Below are 18,301 nucleotides of genomic sequence, written 5' to 3'. Positions count from 1 at the left end.
TTCATGTATTCCAAATACACAGTATTCAGCAATAGATTGGTCCTATCTACACACGGTTAGCAGACTGACCATGTCAGCATTTAAACTTGTAGCACTGCATCATGTGTACTACTGCGTTTGTACACATTGTAATTTATTCCTAGGAATTGTAGTCAGATATTGTGCTCTAGTTTCATATCCATTTGAAAGTTCTGGCTTTTCTTTTGCTTCCTAAAGGAGGTTTTGATATGTTCAGTCCTGCACTCATTCCGGGCCCCTCGCCGGAGAGAATATCGTCCGTATTTTACTAAATATACGTTTTCTGCCAGAACTTTCAAATAAATATGAAACTAGTCGCCAAAATGACTCCAAGCCTTAGGAATTAATTATTGGGTGAGTGCACACACAGTGATACAAGTTTAAATGCCGACGAGGTCAGTCTGCCAACCGTGCGTGGATAGTAACGATCTATGGCTGTGTATTTGGACTACATGAAATGTATATTAGATCACAGACATTCTAGGGCTATTGACTTGTAAACTGAGAATATTCAACTAATATTCAAACATATATTCACCAAAACCAACTTACAGTGAAAAATGTATTTGTGTGTGCTCGTGCTCCGGACAAGTGACTTTTGTGCCCGGACAAGTGAATGGGAAATGTCCGAAAGTGCCTCAAAAAGTTGGCCCGGGGCATGGTGGCACAGTTGGTAGTGCTGTCGCCTCACAGCTAGAAGGTCCTGGGTCGATTCCCGCTCGGGACGCTGTGGGTGCTGGCGGCGTGTTTCCTCCTCCGCGTCATCAGTGCCCATACCCGAAGGCGGGGTTGGCGAAAGGGCCTTTCTGTGTGGAGTTTGCATGTTCTCCCCGTGTCCCCTAGGGTAGGTACCCTCACAAAAACATGCAGTAATCCTGGTCTCTAAAACTGCCTCCCTCTGGCCAGCCGGGGCGCCTGATGGAGGGGAAAGGAACTGGTTGGAATAACGTGTTCCTTCCACGCGCTACGTCCAACCAGGGAAACTCCCCCTGTCAGGTGTAAAGGAGCAACTTGGACACTCAAGCATGAAGGAAGCATGAGTTAAGTCCGTTGCTCTCCCCAGGTTGGCGGAGGGTGTGTAGAGCCCAGGATCACATTAGATGATTGACACCGGGGTGAAAAGGGTTACAAAATCTTGGGATCAAAAATATATAAAAAAAAAAGAAAAAATGGCCCTGGCCATAGACACTTTTTAACAGTGAATCCTATGTATCAGGTTAATCACCTGCAGCCATGTCTCTGCTTATCACATAGAACGGCTTTCTCCTCTCGCCAATGCTGTGAAAAGAATGATACGGTTTGTATAGCCTTTTCTTCATCTGTCACATCACCCGCAATCTGCTTCCCCAATGCCGTCTCACTTCCTCCGGGTAAAGTGGGTCACTTTCCGACAGCCATTGCCGACTGCATGAGCCAACACTATCAGAAGTTCTAGTAAATAATAGTGGTCACAGCATGTGAATCCACCAGGGATAAAAACAGTCCCCATGAGTAGTAAAACTGTGTAAAAGTAAATTAGAATGTTTAGTGTCCGTCGTTAAAAATAAACCACTATACTAACCAAGAAAACTCAGCACTGCTGACACAAGCTGCCAGGTCTACTGGCGCCTGAAGCTAGCATTTGATCATCACTTTAATTGAATAAATAGATTAACATTATTGTCAATGAGGAACTGCCCCGGCAAACCAAATGTTGGTCCTGCTGGGATTCTACAACAGTGGTGGAGGGAGTTGGCTGAGAACACGGCAGGTTCTACTGGCACTCTGTACACGCCACGGCCATTATGTGCACGTCAAAAGGTTTCTGTTTTGCACCCTGCGTTTTGGTTTCTTTGTGCCAGGACAAACTCTAGATCACATCCGTAGCAACCTTGTTTGGCGGCCGAATTTCGTCCATGTTGGCACGGATATTGTATCACCTTCACAGCCCCTTTATCACCCCCTCACTCAGTGCAAATAAAGGCTGGGTATATGATACACATACATTGTATACTGTAAATATTAATGTTTTAGCTGGTTTAGAGTCTGAGTATGAGAAACCTATGTGTCTACAAAAGCGGATAGATAAAGTAATGTTGCATAGGAGTGTTAATCATGCTGATGATTCCAGGGAGATGTGTTTTAATTACACCCCCCTCCCCCTCTAATAAGCTCACACATGCCATGGCCTTGTTTGAGTTCTAATTAAGTAGCATGGTGCAGTGGAGTGGCACCAATCTGGCACATGAGATGCTGTCAGGTGGCTCGGACTCTGTGGGTGATTGAGATCATGGCAGAAGGATGGTCTTGTAGTGATTTGAGAAACCTTCCGTGTCACAGATGTCTTGCTGGCTTTCGAGCGGTGGAACGACTTCCCTCCTTTGGGTCAAGACGTCAGACTCACTCCACCGTATTACCAAGACCACAATCTGAAACCGCCTCAGACGTCACGTGTTTGATCAAAATCAAGTTGTTGACGTGGCATATCTTTGTTCACTTAGTGCTTTTATCTCGTGGCAACTTGCCTCATTTTTGTTTGACAAATATTCATGGAACTTACTCCAACCTTGCACTCTGGATAACAGCCTCTGTGAAAGGCAGAAATGCTATCGGTTCCCTGCAGCGTTTCGCCGCAGCAACTTCTACTGTGTCCATCTTCAGCCACACCCCCTACTACTGTGTCTACTACTAGTCACTATACAGTAGTCTTGCGTGGCCAGACTTTTCCTCTCACAATTTTCAAATGCTTCCGTCATACAGTCATGGAGGCATGAGCAACATAGCAAGCGATAAAGCGGAGGTGAAGCCTCCTCCCCACTTCCATTTTGTCTTTACAGTTGTGCAAATGTATCCTAATATAAATCGAAATCATCCAAGCATATATAGCTTGCTGCTTAGCAGAACTGTAAATAAAAATAAGTAATGTGAACGGAAACAGCAGCTTTATTACTCGCATTTCGGGAGCTGTAGTTCCAGACTATAGCATTCGGAGATTGTAGAATAGTTGTAGATCAGTTGGTGCCTTGGCTACAGTAAAACACGTTAAGTAGAAACAATTATTCTCATATTCAAGTTTTTCAGCCACTAAAGGAGACATGCCGGCTCAGATGGGTATAGGCTACGAGTTGGTTTGGCCACATGCATGGCCCGTCTCCATTATCCTCTCCTTGCTATATTTTCCTTGGGCAACAACAGGACTGTCTGAGAAAATGACCAAGGACACCTTTTCCATTCGCTGTGTGTGCACGACTGCTTAAGTTGGAACGGAGCTGATTGATGATCCAATTTCACAACGGCAGCCCAAGTTTGAGCATCTCATGAGTCAAGATGTGGGCTGCCCTGGCTGGGTGTGCATGAATGCCGCATTGAGTGATTTGATGAAACTGCATGTCTTGTCCTGAATAAAAAGAAGCCGTTGGGCGTCCACCTCGTGTTCTTGCTTACCTCGTTATTGAATTCAGATTGCAGCGAAGAACGAATCACCTGAGGTGCCAAACATAAATACTCTGAACCTTATCACGATGGACTTGAGAACAGCAAGTTAATCACTGTCTCTATCTCTCAGTTTCAACATCTATCTGTCTCTACGAGTCCCTCCCTCTCTCTCTCTCTCTCTCTCTCTCTCTCTCTCTCTCTCTCTCTCTCTCACTCTGTTGGTCTCCTGACGTTGCCACAACAGGGCTGCATAAAAAGCACGTTCTCTTCACATCCTTAACAGCTCAATATCTTGTTTTAGCCCTTGAGGTCCATGGCATTTTCCCACCGCAGCAAAGGGGGCTGTGTTCGAGACAGCGCAGTCAGTGCATGTCTCGTCTTATCCCCTGCACGCTTCTATTCTCATATTTGTCTTTAGGGGAACAATAAAGGACTCCGCCGTGAGTTACGGTAGTTACGGGGCGATGTGACATGAGGCCGATAGCGTTGCTCAAACACAGCTGCTGAAAGGCTTCATTGTGCAGTACCTCGTCAGTGTCGTTACTGCCTGTAATGCATACATCAAGCTGCCTGCCGCCATAGGCCATGATGAGTCATGATTTAAGAGCTTTGAGTCTCAGGGAGAGAGCTTCTTCAGGGCAATCTCTGCGTGCACAATGAAGTGGCATGAGTGAGGAAGAAGCACAGAAGATACTTCGACCGAAATTGCACTATATGCATCTCGAAAGAGTCTTTTAGGTCATACATACTGTACGAGGAATATATAGTCCCATTATTTCAAATGAAGAACAAAATGTTCCTTCAATGCATTTGTAAATGATAACCCATTGAAAGGCGGGGTGAGGTTCGGGGTGCCTGGCACCACCTATTTTTTTATTTTCTGATAGCGAGGTTTGTGTAGTGGGTCGTAACTATAAAAGCAAAGCACTCTTCTCTTCACACAAGGCCAAGGTCAGCAACGGACTGTAATTAGCCTCGGTCCGAGCCTTACCCCGTAATAGAGTAAACAACACATCCAACAAGGAAGTTGAGCCACTGCCAACAATTTGTCTAACTAAGTTAGGAATGCTTGTGATAAACCTTTATCTGTACAGTACCTTTTATACAGGGAATGCAGTTTTACAAGCAGGACCAGAATGGACACAACCGGTAAAAGCTAATATTAATGTTCCTTTAACATTGCAGGTCAAAAGTCTCTCAATAGTACTCAAAAGTCTATTAATAGTAACACACCACAAACCACAAGCCTTATGTGAGGTATTATGTGCAATTAAGCAAAGCTGTCATGAAAAACATGTTGCTGGCATTAAACTGCAGCACTATCTCATGATAGTAATATCATGTCATGCGGTTTTGAGGATTAAATTATCTTCGTTTTTGAAATATTGACCAGTGGCAGATCCAGTCAAACATACATACAACTGAAAAACACATGCCCACATATACAGTACGTACAATTGTGCATGCCTGATTGCCCGTGCTGTATACAGCATGCATGCATATAGTACAAATGCAAATCATAAACATACATACAATGTGCACGCACACACACGCACACACCCGCATGCACTCACGCACGCACGCACACATCACAGAGAATTTTAAAGGCAGGCACAGTCAGTGGCAGATTTTCCTCTCATTAGTGGAAATGATCATGGCAGCCTGTTCCATATGGATTGAAGTTTTTACAGGGAACATGAGAGGGGGGGAATATGAGTACGAATATACAGTAATATTGATGTGCTGTTACATTTTCCTTCAGCTGGCTCTGGGAATTGGATAGTGCAACAACACTTGGATTAAAGGCGGATGTGGAACCAAACAAATCCAGTCCAAATATGATTTCCTATACAGATTGGAGTCGGCTTGGTTTTATGCAGTCTGAACAAACAGGAAGTTTGCTCAGAGTTGAAAAAAGATTTGGGCTGGCAAATCAGATTTTGGATTTTGAACATAGCCGAAAACCGGCATGTCAGTACCGGTACTTGGAAGTACGGCATCGGCTGGGCAATTTATCCAAAATATATCAACACTGACATTTAGAACCAATAACCGAGATTACCGAAAAAGTCTAGTTCTTTTTTACAATCAACTAAATCGATTAGTATGATTAACTTAACCTTGTATTATACTTAATTGTGCAATGCTGACGTCCAAAGATGGCTCACAGCTCGTTGCATTGTGAGCTTGTACATCAGCTATTTTAGCAATTATTTTGTTATTACAATAATCGTTCATTAATCGTAAACGAGGCAAAGGTTATAACCCCAATGTAGTTTGTTTAGCCATATCATTAGTTTTAAAAGCAATTGAAAATACGAATTGCTGTAATTTGTGGATCAAGTTGAGTACTTCTTAATACGAATTACAGATCAAGATAAGCACTTTTTGACGGCCCTAAGTTGTTGAATATGTCTGTCAATGATCCAATATAAAACACACGTTACCTATTTACCCTATTGACTGGATGGATATTAAACGTCTCTCCAGAATTCTAAGCTGTGTATACCTACTGTATGTTTTGACAGGATGGAGTATATGCCATATTTATGGAGGATGAAGATGACTGGAGATGCTGCTTCATGGAGGGCTCGTCCGAGTATGAACTAGAGAGAGGGGGGCTCTATCCATGCGTTCCAAAGTTTGACCCTGGCCATCACTTACACAGCTGATGACGTCAAGTAGAAGACGGCAAGTAGGAACCTTGTTTTATATCTTCTTTCTTTCTTTGCTGCTGCTTGTTGTAAGCTGTGTGTGTATACTATTACTATTACTATTACTGTCATTTTGGGACCCCAATGACTGATGTTGGCTGATGTTCAGTTAGCGGTTGGTGAATCTATATACTGTGTGTGTATGTTGAGTTGTATCTGCCATTGAAGGTAGTGAGTTGTAACAGGGAATGTTGTTCACTTGGAATTGATGGCGATTATGTGGATCTACAGTGTGTGTGAGTGGCTGTTGTTGAATCTCATGAGTTGTGACAGGAGGGCAGTATTGGCTCATGACTGGCTTGGTGGCAAAAACATATTGCATACATTATATTACATATAAAGTCCTGGACTTTATTCTTTAGATGGCTCTGTGTTATTATACTTTTAAACTTAACCAAACCAAAACAGTGAGTGGTCACAAATTAATGTGACCGGTGAGATTATAATCAAAGCCAGTCTGGAGTGACAGTGAGGCCGACATCTTCTCCGTATTCCGGTCTGTCTGTATGTCCACAAATCCGTGATTGGGGCAACAGTGACGTCTCATTGATGATATCACAATGTTACGATGTTGTTCACAAACGGAACACCTGGTACAGTAACTCGCACAGCGAAGCCACAGCGCAATTAGACGCCGTCTTGTTATTAATACGCACCTCACCTGCAGTATTACACGCTGTACATAATCGTCTATCAATGCAGAAACTCCATGTTTAAACTTTCTTTGTTTCTTTGTAAATTAATTCCCTACTTATTGCAAACGCAGTGAGCCACTTACTATGACAGCAAGGGCTGAATGTCTGTGTGTGTGTCTGTGTGTCTGTCTGTCTGTCCCGCTGTTACACCACCCGCCCGCCACCAGAGGGCGCAGCTGTAGCACACACACACACGCACAGGGCGCAGCTGTAGCACACACACACACACACACACACACACAACCACACACACACGAGCTGCGTTCGCTTCCCGCGTTTGCGCGTCTTACTTGTCATACTACCAGGTCACACAAAAGCATAAAAAGTAGCAGGTCTATAACCTCTGGAAGCTCCTTTTGAGCCTACGTTTGCCAATTTTGAAAGTTTTGAATCCTGAAAATTAACATTTTTGGACATACTGTATGAGGTTTCCACCCGACAGACATCTCACTCACTCACTCACTCACTCACTCACTCACTCACTCACTCACTCACTCACTCACTCACGCACTCATGCACTCATGCACTCACTCACTCATGCATTCACGCACTCATGCATTCACTCACTCACACGCACATATGCACATACAGTATACAGTATGCATGCATTTAAATCATAAACATGCACATGCAACATGCACACCCATACAGTACACAATATACTTGTAGACATAATCAGAGAGGCTGGCATGCACTCATACACACGCAAGCAGTAGACACCCTTGTAGACACACCTACACATACGCACACACGCACACGGTACAAACCCTTATTCATTCTCAAGAGAAAGTGTGCACGTAAACACACTTTTTTGTGAACCACATTCCAGAGCCCAGGCACAGCTGGGTAGGTAATCCTCAGTGTTAAAGGGAAACGTCGCCAAGTTTCACCCTAAATCCCCTTGTTCTGTGAGGAGATCAATAACAACACGTTTCGTGTTTGCGCGGAAATACACAGAAGACTTTTCTTTTGCAACTCAATATTATTTATCTCCTCACATCAGATTAAAATCTTTAATGGAACCAACTGGAAGGTTTGGTTCCATTTACTCTTCTGAGTTAAAGATGGAGTGCCGTGTTTTGTATGCGTCTATGGAGTTAACAGCTGTGGGTGCGGCTTCAGTTCAGGTGGATCACCACCCACCACCACCCACCAAGCAAGCCAGGCATACTTAATGAACTGGTGGGTGTGGCCACCAAAACAAATATCTTTCTCCTATCATAGTACTTGATGATCATATTTTAGGGGGGGGGGGGGGGGGGATCACGGCACTCCATTTTTAAATCAACACTAGGACTGTACTGTGTGTGTGCACCCACTGCATTGTGATCGGCATCATTGTCTCAGTGTGTCATACTACTGTGAGCACTACTTAAAAAACAATAAATACAAACAATCATAATCATAACAGTCATATTTGTCAGGTGAAACATGCACTGTCTCCGTTCTCCCCCATATTGTAACGTGTATGTTTCTGCGTCACAACCTCACGGCTGTTGTTTGGGTTCGTTTCCGACGTTCCGCTTGTGGTTCAATCACAGCTGTTGTCGCTTCGAGCTGCCACAGTGCGCTAATATTGTATTAGTAGGAGACGCTTTCCCAGGGAGCGCTCACTTCTTCGGTGCGGGGCAGGGCTTAGGAGGCAGCCAATCATCGCTACTACGTGATTGGCTACACAAGTTTCAGACTATACCATTGGCTTAGGGGGCAGTCAATTATGACTAGGTCGCTATTAAAAACGGGCCTGTTATGTCAGGTTTCACCTGACAAAAACAAGTGAAATTTGAAAGGATAATTATTTATTTTTATTATGAAAACATATTTGTCATAAACGTGTATGTAAATGGATAGATGGTAGACTTTACTGCGTCAACTCCCTTTACCAAAGTAAAATGCTTTAAAAAGAAAAGGAAAGCTATATGGTGGCCAAGTTGAAATCCTTGGGCCTGGGCTTGTTGAAACATGGGTAACCTTGGCTGTCAGAACACCCGAGGACGCATGCACACACACACACACACACACACACACACACACACACACACACACACACACACACACACACACACACACACACACACACACACACACACACACACACACACACACACACGTGCCTAAAGTCTCCACTGAATGAATGATACAACATAATGATTATAATACTTGTAATGTGTTATTATAAAATAATTACAATACCCATTCTAAAACTCATTTAGCAGACGCTCTTAATCCAGAGTGATTTACAGTAAGCAAGAACAGATGATAATGCGTCAAAATACATACAAAATTGTCATCAAGAATCATATGTAAGCTAAGAACCTAAACATCTGTCTAACAGTGGTCATACATCAATACAACATATTCATCAAGAATCTGAATCCTACCACCATGATAATGTGGTGGGAGTGAAATAGTAAGCCAAATAAAAGTAATTCAGTTGAAAGCTGTTGAAAATAATAATAAATATTAAATAATAATAAATAATCCCTGCACACTGCTGCGTTTTTCAGATCTTTTGCTGCCTTTTTCCATCTGTTTCCCGAAAAACACGTGGGCCTAACGTTTTTCTTATAAATGTTTCTTTTTTTCTTCTTTTTTACTACGTTTGGAGGACTGGGCAGCTGCCTGTCTATATAGCCAAGTGTTTTACATGTCTACTTCCTCCGTTCACAGCAACAGGCTCAATGTCCCAGCATGGCTGCCCCGCTCTCTGTTCTTCTGTCCTCCGCTACGCAGATGAATGAGACCTTTTGTGTTGCCTTCTCTGCTGCCCCCAAAAAAGAACAGAAGTCTTCACTTCCTCTGACAGTATGTCAGCACTCACTCTGTGGTGCTTTTTTGTGGTACATATCACAGGTTCAGTGTGCGTTTGTCGCAATACAGTATAATTTGTTTTCCGAGAATATAGGGTATAGTTCTGCACAATTTCACGAGCTTAGATTCCGAGCCTTTAGAAGATAGCAATTACACCCACATGTAACTAGTAAAAATGGCACAAATAGAACGACACCGGTACAAATTGGCTTTATTCTCCCAAAGGATGTTTAAGTTTCACTTTCGACATGCAGTGTGGATCATCAGTCAAGGATCGTGTTTCATGGTTTCAAGTATTGTACTTAAGTAACATTTTGAGGTATTTGTAGGCCTACTTTACTTGACTTTTTATTCTACTTCACTACATCTCGGAGGCAAATATTGTACTTTTACTCCACTACATTTATTTGACGACTTTAGTCACTAGTTTCTTTGTAGATTTTGATTATTATTACAAACATACAGTCCAGCCCTATATACATTTTGGCCATTTGAAAATAGACAATCTACAAGCTCACAATACGTCACATTGCAACGCATTGTCAGCTTGTAGATCGGCTAACATTTTATTTTGTGAAAAATGTGACGTTCTGCATAATGAGTACTTTCTACTTTCGGCACATTTTGATACAATCCTTTCGTACTTTTACTCAAGTACATTTTGATTTCTGGACTTTTACAGTATTTCTACAACATAGCATAATTGATACTTGTACTTAGGTAAGAAATGTGTGTGCTTTGTCCACCACTGCCGAAAAGGCAGGCTGAAGTTGTCAAGCTGGCAGCGTGCCTTCTGCTTGGCTGAGCTCTTTGGAATAATATACCCTATATTTATGATATAGCGATATATATTTATTTCTATTAGAGCAGCGTTGTGCTGTCCCCGCTGTGTGACTATATACCGTGGCCATCTCCACACTCTGTTTCCATAGCAACAAGACGAGCGGGAGATACATGGCCTGAAATCACGTGTCGTCTGTCTGTCTGTCTGCCTGTCTGTTTGTTATATACCTCTTGCTGTCTCTTCCCATCTACTTATCGCACAGCATCTCTGTCTGTCTGTCTGTCTGTCTGTCTGTCTGTCTGTCTGTCTGTCTGTCTGTCTGTCTGTCTGTCTGTCTGTCTGTCTGTCTGTCTGTCTGTCTGTCTGTCTGTCTGTCTGTCTGTCTGTCTGTCTGTCTGTCTGTGTCTCTCTCTCTCTCTCTCTCTCTCTCTCTCTCTCTCTCATTGTGTGTGAGTGTTGTACATGAATGCGTGTCTCTGAGACAGTGGAGTATTGTTCCATCCAGCAGGGACAGAACATTGGTGTTCTCTTATTTTGGCGACTAGAGTTCAACACAATGCAGCAACCAGCGCCCACTAGAGTTTAACACAATGCACTGACCGGCACCCACTATAGAGTTCAACACAATGCACTGACCGGCACCCAACGCGGTGGAAAGGAACTGAAATGGGAAGTGGATATACTCTCTATGTGTGGAGGGGGGGGGGGTTGAATTATTTTAGATAGGATAGGAGGGAGACAGGAAACTGAGAGCAGAGAGAGACAGGGGGAAGGACATGCGACACAGGTGTTCGGCTATTGAACCGGAGGTGCTGTGTGATCATGTGGTCACCTACCATGAGCATGACTCATAAGCACACAATTTAACCCCTAGCATCCCTATTCTGGCCATGTCATACAGTATTAGGCAAAAATGGACGGACATGCTGTGAAACTGCCTTGTGTGCTTGTAGATCAGATTTTGGTCCTCAAGCACTAAGCTGTTTGTAAATGGTGTGTAAATAATGTGACTAAAGCGGTGTTTGTTTTCTCTCGGTTTTTGAGGAGCACTATGGGGCCTCCAACGTCTGGCTTTCAGACGTGACATCATGTGGCAGCCAAGTCTATGGCTCTATTTTCATCCATGCTAAACCCCTTATCCCTAAACTACTTTGACATTTGTACTATTTTGAAAAACATTAGTGAATAGTTAAAATAGACAATCTACAAGCTCACGTGTCGATGTAGATCGGCTAGTTGAACTATTAAAAAAATATTTTCAAAATAGTAAAAAAAAAAAAGAAAGGCAAAGTAGTTTAGGGATAAGGTGTTTAGCATGGACGAAAATAGATAATTTGTCCTATTCATGCGAGAAACAAAGACTGCCGAAGCAGACAACACTCCAATAAATTCTTGTAGGTGCAAGGCTCAAAGATACCTAATTAAAAGAAGGAATGCCAGCACTCATTGAATGTCCGTTTTCACATGTTTGTTTACCTCTGACAAGCCAACGACGAGACAACCTATTCATAAGCCCCCCAAAAAAATCTTCATGCCCCGGCCTCCGTGAGTCACGTGGCAGCCAAGCTTATGGACGTTTTATGTTTGCCTTAAGCATGCCCCCCGCCACGTGCAAAAGCAAACAAAGGCGCCCCTCACTTTGTTTTTGCTTATTATTGATTACTGAGAGGACTATCCTACATGTGAATTGGAAAAGGAGTAATGGCCACAGCTAGATTTCATCTACACTTCTCATCAGATGGTAAGACTGCATTCATGTGATGGGGTCAATATTATGAATGAATAGCGCAACATTGGAGTTGGCATGAAAGCCCAATAATAGGCGAAACTCTGGCCACTCTTGCACTAACGGTGAACTAATGATTCAGCTCTAAATGCGTCTGAACTGAAAAGAAAAGAAAATGTCTATAATATGCAACATGCATACAATTGTTGGGCACATACATATTTTATTTGATATTTGGCAGTAGTGTACTTGAAGAGCAGCATGAAGAGTAATGCATTCTAATGACATACCCAAAGCTTTGGTCATATAAGTATGCCTCAGAGACACAAATAGATAATAGACTGATGATGATGATGATGAATCGGACTCCTGGACGTGGGAATTTGCGTAAATGGCGAAGTACCAATTATGGACGTTAACGAGCTTAGTGAATGATGCCCTAATGTCTCTAGTCGATGTGCAACAAATGATGGAGTGTATGTGGTTTGATGGCTACTTTACCTGCAGACACTTTACCACAACATCACGGGTTGCTCTGGACAAGAGCGTCGTCCGCTAAATGCCCAGAGATTGCAATTGGGTTAGGCGCACGTCAGCTCCTCTCAAACTGGAACATAAACCATTTAAAGTGCTATTTTTTCACATTCTGAACTCACCTACCTACAACTACATCTATGGTACGGTATACATGTTTATCTGAATGTAGTCAAAATGGTTTGCAGATTTTATAACCGTGAAGATCATTAAAGTCAAACATTTCCCAATAAAGTGTGTGTGTGTGTGTGTGTGTGTGTGTGTGTGTGTGTGTGTGTGTGTGTGTGTGTGTGTGTGTGTGTGTGTGTGTGTGTGTGTGTGTGTGTGTGTGTGTGTGTGTGTGTGTGCGCAACTGTGCAACTGTGCGTGCGTGTGCGCACGTTGATACTCCAGGTCAATATGCAATCAAGACAGATACTGAGACCTGGTCTAATTATACCTATATTCAGTATATTATGGGAGCTACATATAGAGGGTGTGGTGTGCATGTGACTGTTCTGTATGTTCTACTCTGCGGAGTGTGTGCAGTGTATTGCGTGCGTGCGTGTGTGCTTGTGGCGTCAAAGACAAGCATCAGTTCATCAATTCATGACATAATTCATATAAAGTGTTTAATTGAAACCCGTATTTGCTTTTAATAAACCAATGAGTGTGTTGCGATTGTGAACCGTGCAGAGGTAGGGCATTGACTGTATGGGCTGTATTTTGCGTGTCTTAAGTACCAGGTCTTATTCCCTAACTTGAGTAAACTAAAGACCTGGAGGCGTGATCAATGCTCTTTGGCCACTCAGAATAGCCAAATGGCATTGATCACGCCTCCAGGTCTTTCGTTTACTCAAGTTAGGGAATAAGACCTGGTACTTAAGCCACGCAAAATACAGCCCTAAGCCTCTGACAATGTATTTTATAGGCCCACTACTGTGCTCGTGACACAATTCTTTGCAACTTTGTCGCATGGCAATAAAAATGTTCAGAGGATTCTGAAAACAAAACGTTTGTGTGTTCGCAGTGTGCTGCTAAAGGCCTCACCGTCCGAGTTCCTCTCGGTCAAACAATCCCCAGCAGGGTCCTACTTTTGTCTCTGCATGAGGAAGTCAAGGAGTTGATTGCTCTTCCTGTTTTTCAGGGGAGATTCTTTGGCCCAGTCACGATGTACTGTTCTCCTTTCTGCTAAGTTTGCTCTGTGCAAATATCAAAGGTCGGCGTGCGCCGTCCTGAGGTCGTCTTTGTTTGAAATACAGAGGTGTGAGAGAGAGGCACGGTGGCTGTTTGTCGCTTTGGACAACTTTTCTATACGGAACAAGCTGACCAGAAAACGAGAAGGGTTGAGATGAGATGGTAGACTTTCAATCTTACTGTGGAAAGTGAAGCAGAGTCGTGGCTTAGGGTCTCTGCACGAAGGCGAAAAAGCCTAATATCTTCCCAGGGCCAGGAGGGTATTTTCCTTTAGGCTAGATGATAAGATGTTTGGCTTTAGTGTACTGTGTCGCGTGGGAGTCTGGGGTTCAAATCCAGGATGCCTGCATATAAGACGCCAAAATATGCTAATGTCAGAAAGTCTTTCACACTTTGTTGTACGACAAATGTATACAAGCTCAGAATGAAGCATGACATTTGGTTCTCACAGAGGGGTTCCAGGGGGTCCCCGGAAAAAATCTGTTAATATACTGTAGCATCATGATCAGTTTATCCACTTTAACCCATATTTTCTACTTCGGATATTCAAACATAGCTGGTCTACAAACTCACTGCGTGTCACAATGTGACGTGCTAAGAGCTTGTAGATCGTCTATTTAAAACAATAAGTTTGAATAATCTTTTGAATTCTTTGTGGGATCCATGGCCAAACTGCATGGGGCGTCCTTGCCATGAAAATGTTTGAGAACCGCTGGCCTATACAACTCACGGGTCTCTCACCACCACACCTCAACGCTGTGTTGTGGTTGTGGTGTTGTGGAATCACTGTCAATCCACAAGTGACAGGACAGCCGGCGAGCGTCTAATTATACGAAATGCCCCGCGACCGTTGCCGCGGTGAATAGAACTCCAGATGCCTCGTCCGTCTCTCAGCAGAATTTGCGGCAGGCGGGAGCACATGCAGCCCTTTTCACTCTTATAGGCCGTTGAGGAGGCGCCCCTTCCTTTACAGAGGGGCTTTTGGTCAGGCGTGTGCCTGCATACCCCCCCCCCGCCCCCCTCCCGATCCCCCACTCCCCCTCCCACCCCTCTGTGGGTTCGACTGGACTCATGCCCGGCTCGGATCTGACTCAGTCTCCTTTGTCCGCAGCCCCCCCACCCCTCACATGACCTGCTCTGGCACCTGGCAGCGTGGGCCGTGCTCCAAAACGCTGCCCACAACCCTTTTTGTTTCACTGTGCATCCGTTTGTCGTCGTCCCCCCCCCACATCACCTCTTGAGGGCCAATGAGTGGGCCACATCGTCCATGAACTTTATTGGGAGGATGAGATACAGCATCTAGTTTTAGAGGGGGTCCTATACACATACAATACAACATTACATAAGTGCAAGTACACAGTACAAAGACACCTACAGTAGGTGCAACATAACATACACAAGACATACACATACACCTTGCTAGATACTTTTGCTGTGCTTTTTTCATGTTTTTCAAGTTCCTTAATGGGTATGATGCAAATTTGCATCATTTGTCCAAAAGGGGTTGGGTCCAGTTGGTTCCCAACTAGCAATACCTTTGGGACCCACTGGAACCCCAGAAGGATCCCAGGGGGTCCCAGGACCCCACTTTGAGAACCACTGCCTTACAGATGTGTGTCTTGAGGTTTCTTGAGATCTCCCTTTCTGCCCTTCGTTTGCAATTCAAGCATATAGCAGCAGCTCCAGCTTATGCAACTAACGGCTCGATGCAACACTTAATTAACAACTCAATTCAATTAAATTCTTAACAACTTAACAACGTAACAACTCTCCGAGAACGCTTTGCCACACCGTTTCTCGTCTCATCAGGGAAACAGGAATAAATGGCACTTAACCAGAGTAATATGTTGTGGAACCGCTGCGAGTGGTGTGCAATGAGCTGCGCCCTCAGACCAGAGAGCCGCAGAGTTCAGCTCTCGCACTGCGAGACTCCCTCTCGTTTGAATGTAAATGTTTGGACTGGCTTCATGAAAAAGGGAGGGTTTTGTATCTTCCAGCGGTTACACAATGCAGCATTCCGAAGGAGTTCAGACTTCTCCGAGAGGAGGGGAGGGCAGTTATCGGAGTGGGAGAGGAGGGAATGTCAGACATCTGAGGACGACCCTGCAGAACCCTGGCTGCGTTCGGGACAGGGAATCTGCCAGGGCCTGTTGCTAGCGTGAAGGAGAGAGATGAAGGGCAGGATAGCAAGGGATGGGGAAGAAGAAACGACAGATGGTTATCCTTCCGAAGGGGTTTTAAAGACCTGCCTGTCTGTGCAGGCAAAGAGAACGCATTCGCACAGGTGTGTGTGTGTCTGTGTGTGTGTGTGTGTGTGTGTGTGTGTGTGTGTGTGTGTGTGTGTGTGTGTGTGTGTGTGTGTTTGTGTGTGTGTGTGTGTGTGGAGATGCATGGGAACAAACATCACACTTGGACATGCACGGAACAGACGTGTGCTCACATGCAGAGGCGGGTGCATGTGACCATGCACAAACACATTCACAGATCCCCGTGCTGTGCTGTGCTATGCATGCAAATATCCAACGATAATTCACATTAACTTTAAACCAACGCACAAAATGCGGAATTTAAAATCTGCCAATAAATGTCTGTAACGTGAAACATGAGCATGTAGAGCGGCCTCCTGCTATTATGACAAGGCAATCTCCCTCTCGTTGTCATTCGATTAAGAGGGAGTGCAGAGCGGACAGGCGTGGGCTTGCTCCGAACGACAGGAACCCCTCTCTGAAGGTCCCTGCACATGCACTGCTGCGCCTTTTGGATTTTTTGCAGTGTTTTTCCAAGGATAAAACGCGTCCAGTCTGCAAGGACCTTTAACGGGAAATCTGGAGGCAGAATACAGAGGGGGATTATTTAAGAAAGGGAGACAGAGGAGGAAGAGGGAGAGACAGACAGACAGACAGACAGACAGACACACAGACGCATGGGATGTTGTGAGGGGGGCACAGAGAGGAAAAACAAAATTAAAAAAGAATCCTCCTCCTCGTCCTATACGGGAGGTCAGATGTTGAAGTTACACCCCTGAAGCGTTCCTCCACCCTCACTCCCTCTTTCACAACAAACTCCCTGCAGGGCTCTCTCTCTCTCTCTCTCTCTCTCTCTCTGTATATTCCGTCTCTCTGTGTACCCTTTTTATTTCTCTCTCTCTCTAATTCTGTTGCAGTTACAAAAAATGTGGGCTCATATAGTTCATATAGTTTTTTTTCTTTTTTTCTCTCAGAACCACAGTGCAAATAACCTCTTTATTGTGTTTAATCCTTTTGACAAACAGACATGTTGCCTCCTGGTTAGGCTGCACATACATTATTTATCCAGTTATGTCTCATATTTTGTATTTTTTCAATGGAAATATTGATCAATCAATCAATATTAATCAATCAATCTGTTTTGGGATACGTGTTGTTCTATCAAGAGCTGAGCTAATCTAGAGCAGTGGTTCTCAACCTTTTCAAGCCGCGACCCCCCCCCCTCCCCCCAAAATAATCATATTAACTGAGGACTCTCACCCTGACCAACATGTCATATGCTGACATATACATGTCATATGCTGTCATTGTCACGATCCGTGACGTTTTCGGTTGTGCTTTTGTTTTGTAGTAATTTTGGTCCCTTGGTTTCCTCTGTTGCTTTTGTTACCTGTGTTGTTTCACCACCTGTGATTATTAGTTTTCTCCACCTGTGTCTTGTTTGTCTCTCAGCCAATCCCTGTGTTGATTTTGTTAGTTGTTCACCTGTGTCTACTAGTCAGTCTTTGTATATATATATGCCCCAGTGTGTTTCAGTCCTTTGTCAGATCCTCATTGTAAGTCATGAGTGTACGTCCTAGTTTTGCTTCTCGTGTTCCAAGTAACTTTGTTCCTAGTCTTGTTTATTACTTCCTCGTGTTTGGTCCTGGTCCGTTTTATCAATAAACTCTGTTGCATTTGACATCCTCTGCCTCCGCCTGTCTGTCTGCACTTGGGTCCTACACCTTCTCTGCCCTGCACTGTGACCGAAGGATCTGACCTTATTGGACCCAGCGGACAGAGGTTTGTTTTTGCCATGCTGCTGAGGCTGTCCACCATGGCCGATAGCCACCAGCCCAGCCTACCTTTTTCACCCAAGGACTTTGGTGTAACAAAGGATATATTTTATGAGGATCCTCAGTTCCTTGCTCAACTGGCTAAGTATTGGAGGCAGGATGCAAAATTTGCCCAGTACATATGGCCTTTTTCAGATGGGAGAGTCGGGGTGCCATTTTTCCTCAAATTCCATCTCAAGAGGCAGTCCCTCCGGCCTTCCCTGCTCTTCAGTCCACTGCCTCGCCAGTACTCCAGCCTGGTTCTCTGCTGCCCGGCTCTCCGCCGCCCAGCCTGCCTGGCTCTCTGCTGCCTGGCTCTCCGCTGCCCAGCCTGCCTGGCTCTCTGCTGCCTGGCTCTCCGCCGCCCAG

Source organism: Protomyctophum parallelum, assembly GCF_964188405.1.
Source record: "Protomyctophum parallelum genome assembly, chromosome: 23".
NCBI classification, from domain to species: Eukaryota; Metazoa; Chordata; class Actinopteri; order Myctophiformes; family Myctophidae; genus Protomyctophum; species Protomyctophum parallelum.
Note: the sequence above shows the minus strand (reverse complement) of the source record.